The 8131-nt window shown below is 38.0% G+C and overlaps 1 protein-coding gene across 3 annotated transcripts in view; it reads right to left on the reverse strand.

The window, feature by feature from the left end:
• The window catches only part of fhit (fragile histidine triad diadenosine triphosphatase), a 998292-nt gene that overhangs the window by 879535 nt on the left and 110626 nt on the right, over window positions 1-8131 (reverse strand). The gene's annotated exons all lie outside the window — the stretch shown is intronic.

Below are 8131 nucleotides of genomic sequence, written 5' to 3' on the forward strand. Positions count from 1 at the left end.
GTCAATTAACTGGAACGCAAGCAACTAGAACTCTCAAGCAAATGGCAAAAATCAAAGAAATAATACTGTACTCACAGAGCTGTTTTTACAATAGGGTAAAACTGTGTTACATTATTTTTTTAATTTGTCTATATTTGCTTTTAGTTACTGCATTTGAATATTGATTTCAATACACAGTTTATAATATTGTATAGTATGGGGTATTGTATTAGTCAAGTCTATTTTGTAATAATAAAGACCTCATCACAAAGGCCCATGGATTTGCCACTCAGTGTGGCAAATCCATGAGCTCCTGGCAGGGGGGCTTGGAGAACCCATCATTCCATGCCCCCCATCACGTGACTTACAGAGACCCCAACCCCATGAGAGGAAGCATTGCAGACCGGCATCCCCTCCTTCTGGTAAGGCAACACAGGAAGGCCCTTATGTTGCAGCAGCAGCGACATACGTCGCTTGCTGTACTCTTTTTAGATGGAGCCCAACCTGCATCATGTAATGGGCTCTGTCCTGAAACAGGAGAATAAGAGGTGTACGAGTGTTGAATGAAAAGTAATGCCTCCACCTTCGTAAATCCTCAATTAGTACTGGTATGCTGCAGGTACTGGCTTGTTCAGTAGACTCTCCTACACAGTTCCATTTGGTGGGAAGCCTTAGAATTGAATGGTTCTGTTGTTAAATTGCAAATTATGGAACCCTGCGCAGACGGTCGGTCAATGCAACTTAAGCAACGTGCAATCATTGAATTCTTGACAGCAGAAGGTGTCACCCCAAAGGAGATTCATCAGAGAATGCAAGCTGTTTATGGTGATTGTGTTGATGTGAGTACTGTGTGTCATTGGGCGAGTAAGTTTAAAGATGTTGATGTGGGAACATCTGACTTGTGTGACAAACAAAGAGTTGGACATCCTATGACAGAAACCACCGAGTTTCATAAGCAAAAGGTTGACAGATTGATCCAGGACGATCGTCATATCACATAGAGAGAAATTTCAAGTATAATTGGCATTTCACAAGAACGTGCGGGTCACATTATTGCTTTGCTTGGCTATTGGAAGATCTCTGCACGATGGGTACTGTGGGACGCTGGTTGCAGAAACAGAGTGTCGACTTCTTCTGTGACGGCTTCAGAAAACTTGTTCATCGTTGGCAGAAATGTATCCAATTGTCTGGTGATTATGTGGAAAAGTGAATACTGGTAGTTAAGGAGCACATTCTAAGGATTATTTCTGTGTTTGATTTATTAAAGTATTTACATCCAAACCCAAGTAACGAAGGTGGAGGCATTACTTTTCATTCAACCCTCGTACAATGGGGAAAGTACCAAGTATCTCTCAAATAACCAGAAACTACATTTATCCACCATCTACCAATATCCATAGGTCCTGGTTAACTGAGAGTCTACTTTATTTGCAATAGGAAATGGCAAGGAGACACAGTGCTTAACACTTCCTTCACCCCAATTCCACCCATCTCTCTTCAAGATATCCCTGGGATTTTTTTTTTAAAGAATCCCCAACTCATTCTCCACTCACAGTTTTCTCTATTTTTCTTATGCCTCTCCATATGAACTCCTTAAGAGATTTGTTGGGAAGTATAAAGAGAACTTAAGAAAAACTGCAAAGAATTGAGGGCAAGCATTCAAAACTCTATTCCTCAGATGGGCAACCATGTATCTTTTAAGGGGCACCTTCCTTTATGATTGTGTGCCTATTAGGCAAAAGATAATGGCATATAGTTACATTTTAAAAAGTTTCATTAATATGATTATGTGGCCAGCCTATTGCTCCAGGGTGACAAAATTAGGGCATTGCTCCAAGAAAGAAGAATTCTCCACCCCAATGTAATTTCCATTAATTCCTCAGGTTTCTAGCATTGCAGACAGAAAAACACTGAAAATAATTCACAACCCAGGATTTTTATATTTGCTCTGTTCATATTCCCATGGTGACTTTGCCTGCCCCTTTTCCTTTGGATGCTTAAACTCTATTTCAAACAGTTAAACTGACATTTTATATTTCTGCAATGCTAGAAATCTAGGGACCAACGGAATATTGTTTTGGGTTTAAACCAGTGATTGTCATCAATAGTGGACTGAGAGCAAACAAATACAAATTTAATTTGAAAAAGGATGAGCTTGTCCTGGTCAGAGGTCAAAAGAAAATGCCCACCACCTTCACAAACAGTTTGGTGGAAACACCAGAGAGGGCCTTTTCCGTTGCTACCCTTAGGCATTTGCTTTGATTGGTACATATTACAATCCACAATTTCATTCGTTCAAAGGTACATTTGTGTTTGTAAGGTTTACAGTTTGTGATTGGTGTACAGTATGACAGGAAACTTAATAAATCTTTTCATTGGAAGAATGCAGGAGCCGATCTTCTGTATCCACGCTAGCCCTTTCTGCTCATAGGAGCTCAAAAGCCTGGGATAGGATTACTTTGGGGAAACAATATTTGTTGGTTGGTATTGGCTGGCAAAGGGGAAGGTTTTCTTGGTTGAACAATGGATAGCTATTCCAGATGATGTGTTGGGTGTAAGACTGGACCGTTCTTGATGCATATCTCCATAAGCCATTGCCGGGGGCTTTGGCTGCACTTTATGAATTTATAAAGTGGTGGGAAGGCAAGAAGTGGTTGTTGGTATTGTTCAGCTGGGGCCGTTTTCCTAGCCCCCAAACCCAAGCAGGGTAACTAGAAATCAATTCCAAACCTCAAAACTTTGGGAAGGGGAGTACAGCTTCAGACAACATCCCTGCTGCCCTTCTATTGGCAGGAAAAGCCGCTTTTAGTCTGGCAAGCTTTTAATACAGAAAGTTCCCAAAGGGACCCTGTGATTTTATGATTGGTCGAAAGGGCTCTATACTGATTCACTGATCTAATATTGTTTTAATCTTTTCTACTGCATTCTTTAACTAGAAATTTTTAATGTTTTAATAATGTAACTAGTCTAATTTTATTTTAATGTTCACTTTTTGTATGTTTTGCTTTTTTAAACTGTACATTGCTCTGAGTCTCAATTCTGGAGACATTTGATAGTGATGATGGTGATGATGGTTGATTGATTGATAATAATGTTTCAATAACTATACTTCTCATCTGTAAATGAAGATATTTTGGATTAGGCTATTTTATTATCAAATTGCTACTGAAAAGCAGGCTTGACATGAGACATTTCAGCAATTCTTGCAAATTGCACCAATTATTATTTTTTCCTTTGCAGGAGACATTGTTTTTATTGTTTTCAAAACCTACCACAATAAGAATTTAGAGATGACTTACCATTCTCTTTCACAACTAATCACCCATTGGAAAAAGGATTTGCTCTTGTAATGATTGTGCATTCATCACATTATTCATTTCTTGCTTTGTTTGTCAAAAATGCACACACAAAATCTTTCAACAACAATCGTATGAAGGTTAATAATTTCACATCTTTCATTCAACATCATTCACCTCCAAATTATGCTATTTTCTATTAATTCAATTCTTTTTGTTGGCTGTTGCTTAAAAAGCAGACACCCTTTATCACATGTCAGTAGCTCTGCTGTTAGCTCTTTTCTACAGCTCTGTTTGGTTCCATTTATTTCATCCCTCTCATTTAGTACTCACTAAAAACAAACACTTCAGCGCATCTTGAACTTCAGCTTCTCTGTGAAAGATCCCTTTAACCTCATCCACTTGTCCAGCAAATCCTTTGGGCAAATCAGTGAGAATTAAAGAGTTTATTTCTAACACCTTTCTCAAACAACTGAATTCCAGGTTCAACGTTACAGGATTAAGGGATTTTTATCACAGGATAATGGGTTCTGTAAACAAGTTTATCTTGACCACTAAGTTTCCAGAAATTCACTATCCCCTTTAGAGATCATGACCATTTTGTACAATATTTTATTGTTCGTAACAGTGTCCTGTTTCAGAAACCCCTTGAAAGCACTGGTTCGTTGTTGTTGCTATATGCCTTCAAGTTGACTCTGACTTATGGCAACCATTATTTTGGGATTTTCTTGAAAGGTTTATTCAGCAGAGCTTTGCATTGCCTTTCAATTAGGCCATGAGAGCTAACTTGCTCAAGGTCACTTGGTGGATTTGGCCTCCTGGAAACCAGCAATCAAACTGCTTCACCACACTGCAAAAGCACTAGTAGCCATGTAGAAAAATGACAAGAGGATGAATTATTAAACTGGCATTCAGGTAAGATACCAACATGATGAAGATGCTGAAATCTCTGAGCAAAATGTAAGACTAACTGTGTGATTTATATAAATAACAGTGAAAATATGTATGTATGTTTGTACTGCAACGACTCTTCTATGTTTTGATAGGTTGGGATCACATTTGGTACACATCCCCTTCATTATCCAACTTAAAATGCTGGTGGGATTTAAACTAGAAAAACAGCCTTTTGTATTTGTTGTATTATTTTTAAAAATAACGTACATTGGTGGCCCATGAGCCATATGCTACAGCATTAGATGCAACCACAAGAGGCCGGTATATAGATAGAAAGTCTACCTCAGAGGGAGTGGTGACAAATGGAGGAGGACTAGCAGGGAGACACAATGATAAGGAGTGACCAGAGTATTGTCATGGAGACTTTCTAAGGGAAGCCTTCACAGAGGGCCAGACAAAGATTGAAGCAAACTGGAGAAAGGAGAAAGGAGGCAAGTGGCAATTTCTCTTACCCGATTCCATGTTTGATGTGGAGGCAGAAGGAGAAATGCAGCAGCAGCCTCTGAGGGGAAGGAAGAAGGCATACCCGGGCAACGCTGAGTATGCACCCTAGTGTAATATAACATTGATGGCATCAAAGCATCTATCTGGACATCAGAAGAATTTAAGGGGAGTCTAGTCAAAATGGCCCAAAGGCCTATCTAAAACAATGCTTTTTGTTACGGCCAACCATATGCCTAAGAGGAGAGGCCTAGTCTCACTGCTATCTGCCCCCTAGCAATATTCACAATTGTTTCCTCTGAATCTGGTAATAGCACATGGCAAAACTTTTAAAAACACGAGTGTCCATATCGACTAAAAATGAGTATGTGTATGTAGGTGTAAATGTGTGAATGTATGTATATATATATTCCAGAGTCTACGTGACATGATTCCTATTTGCTATTTGAGGTATTTCAGAGCATTTTTGGTGGGGACACCACATGGGTAAGTCAGGGGGGGGGTCTCAAGTCCTGGATATAACTTTGATCAAGTGTATGGAGTTTGCATTGTTTCACTGTATTGACTCAAAGTGAAGTTCCAAGTTTTTGAATTCTTGTGGTTTGATTCATGAAACTGATTATCACCTATACTCAGCAACTTTGGAGTTTCTGAATTTGTCTTTTGGATTTTGGATTGTGCTTCTTATTATCTTTTATATTTTTTCTTAATAAACTTTACTTAGTGGATTCTCTCATCCCTGCATGGTGTCTGGGTAAAAAGGTGACTCACAGCTGGGGTGCAACAGTTTTTGCAGGTATGGTCTCACTAAATGGTGAAAGATTAATATTATACAGATTAAGTACTGGCTCACAGCCTTGTGCTATAGAACGAAATATATCCAGAATTTTTAAAAGCAATAACCAAAAGGAAACTATTTCAGTTGCGTTTCCAGACATATCACTGTAATAAATTGCTTTTCAAAATTTAGAACTAATTTGGGTGGGCCACTGAAACTAAAAGTAGAATTATTTACTTTTAAAGGTAACTATCCTGGCTTTTCCTATAGTCTGGGAATAAAGTCACCATCTAAAACCTTTCCCTGCTCATTTTGAACTCAGATTTTTTTTCAAAACATACAAGTTAATTAACATGACATCTAAAGTAAATTGGCTTTTATACTCATTCTTTTTGTCTCCAACTCACAGAAATGCAAATATATTAATATTTCATTGTCTGCTAGGAAATGCATATATTTTAAAAGGGAAGTAGTAAATGAGTCAGAAACCAAGGAGATAAAATTGTTGCTGTAAAGCGCAAGAAACATTCTTGTTCAGCTAAAGATGAATATAGCTTTATGCAAGCCTTTTATGGCTCTCAACAGCAAATTGCTTTATTTTACATACCACAGTCTGTTTTCAGCAAAGTAATTTTCTTTCCCCCTTCCTCCATCCCCTCTCCATATAATTGTGAGAAGACTTTGCTTTTGTTTTTAGTAACTAAACACTTACTTGCTTGACAATGAGAAAAGAAGAGGAAAAAAACGAAGACAGAGGCTGTATACAACATCTGAAGTACTTCAAAATACAACCTAATACGCACTCACTCGTTGAAATACACACACACATACACACACATTTCACACACTCCGGATTATCAGAATTAAGTTTGTCAAGATAAAATTGTAGACACATCACATTGGCAGATTATATGGTGAAGTCAGCCAAATCATATGACAAGATACCCTATAAACAAAAAATATACTACAAGTTTTTTCAGAAAATGGTTTTTAATATTTGATTTATATATGCATGCCTGTTCTGTAACCATACCTGTGCTCCTAGTTAAATATCAGTTTGAATACAACCTAGAAGTCTTCTTTTCAGTCCCTTTCTTGACCAAAAGTGAAACTTTATGAATGAAGTCAACATTGTTTTGAAGGCCATTCTTTTGAAACCCAGTGCAAACTTTCATTAAAAGCATTGCAACATAGTTCTGAGCAGCCTTGGATATACCAATGACCAAAAGCTTTGAGAACTAGTCAATAAACATATTTGGCACAGACACTACCTTGCATGTAATAGATTTAATTATATTTTGAGTATCCAAGCAAGTCGCAATAGCACTCTGTAACGAGGTGAGGTGACAGGAATGGAATCCTTTTGAATCCCACCGCTGCCACCAATTGTAACGAGGTGTCTGACAGGAATGGAATCCTCTTGATCTTACCAAACACACAGATACCACCAATTAATAAGATGTCTTATGGAGGATGATTTTAATTAATTATTTGTTTAATTATCTTCTTCGCTGCCACCATTTGAGGAGACGTCAGGCAGATGGTACTGGTTCTTATAAGCTTTCTCTATTTGTTCCACTTCAGGTGTTGATGTTGCTTAATTTAATATGAGAGTATGACAGAGGCTTATTTAGAATAAAATCAAAACAAGTTTATTGCAGGTACAGAGCTTGATGGTTTCAGCTAACTTAGTAAAGGCACTTCGCTTAATGGTTACAAACGGTTATGAGGTGGTTAAACTTTCAAAATATTCCTTTCTCTGGATTACACTAAACCCTGATCCTACTGGATCCCCTGGGATTAATGTTCCCTAATCCACAGACTCTATAAATGACCCTAGACAAATCACCTAACTTGCCTAGTCTGGTCCAACCTAAATCTGACTCAAATCTTTCTATTTAAGCCAGTCTGATTCTCCACACAAGAACCAGATCCTTCTCTGTGACTGGAAAATCACCAACTGCTAAAATAAATCCTTTTATTTTAGGCCTGACTCAAATTCCTCTGAGTCACCCTGATTCTCTACCTGAGAATCAGTTCCTTCACTGTGGATGGAAATCACAGACTGCTGGGTTTTAAAACATTCCCCTTTTCCTTTCCAAGCGGCGGTTGGCTCCGCCCCTGTTGCTATGGTAACCTGTTCTAGCATTCTAAGATGGCTACCTTCCCCCATACATATTCAATTCAAATACTCACCATTTTAAACTTTAGCCAAACCTGACTGTTTAACCAAAATTAAATACACATATCATCTATAAACAAAATATAATTATACACTTCTTCACACACTCCGGATGTATGTTTTAATACACAGGAAACTGTGTTGCAGGAGTATAAACTATCTGTAAATATAGTTCAGTATGGCATACATGGACTGAGTACCACATACTAGAAGGACCTTAGGCAAATATTTCCCTTATTACCTGATGCTTTATATTTCATGAATGGATATGCTTGAAAGGGCATAATTCAATTTCCAAAACAAATTGCAAATGGCCACATGTCAATGGTAGGTGTCTTCAAAAACACTACCATATTTTACATTCAGACATCCTATTGCCATTAACTAAGATGAATTGAACCTTTTGGGGCAAGCCAATTTGGAAAGTTGGAAGCTACAAAATGATGGTACCATGAGAAAGCCTTAGAGTTTTAAATTGGGACTCCAGATTTGGTCTCAAGG

The sequence above is a fragment of the Anolis carolinensis genome, chromosome 2 (genome assembly GCF_035594765.1).
Source record: "Anolis carolinensis isolate JA03-04 chromosome 2, rAnoCar3.1.pri, whole genome shotgun sequence".
In the NCBI taxonomy this organism is placed as follows: domain Eukaryota; kingdom Metazoa; phylum Chordata; class Lepidosauria; order Squamata; family Dactyloidae; genus Anolis; species Anolis carolinensis.